Genomic DNA, 325 nt, shown 5'->3' on the forward strand with positions numbered 1-325 from the left:
GCTCAACCGTGCAAGGTCGATCGAGCACCCATATCAGAAGTTTAGAATTTTATTTATTGTTTTTGTACCTATAGGCGCCATCTATAGATCTTGGGTTGAACTATTACTGCCATAAAAGTATTTATAGAAATTTTTTAGACGATAATAACATAACTTTAGCTCCGATTGTCATACACATTATTTTATAATTAATCACTGTTAAGAAATAATATCAATATTATAATTCATCACCATTATGTCTGCATAGATCAATTTATTCAATGACATTACTTTCATTATAATATTATGTTAAGAGAACGCTACACCCGTATGTGTTGTCTCCGTC

Source organism: Acyrthosiphon pisum, chromosome A1 (genome assembly GCF_005508785.2).
Source record: "Acyrthosiphon pisum isolate AL4f chromosome A1, pea_aphid_22Mar2018_4r6ur, whole genome shotgun sequence".
NCBI classification, from domain to species: domain Eukaryota; kingdom Metazoa; phylum Arthropoda; class Insecta; order Hemiptera; family Aphididae; genus Acyrthosiphon; species Acyrthosiphon pisum.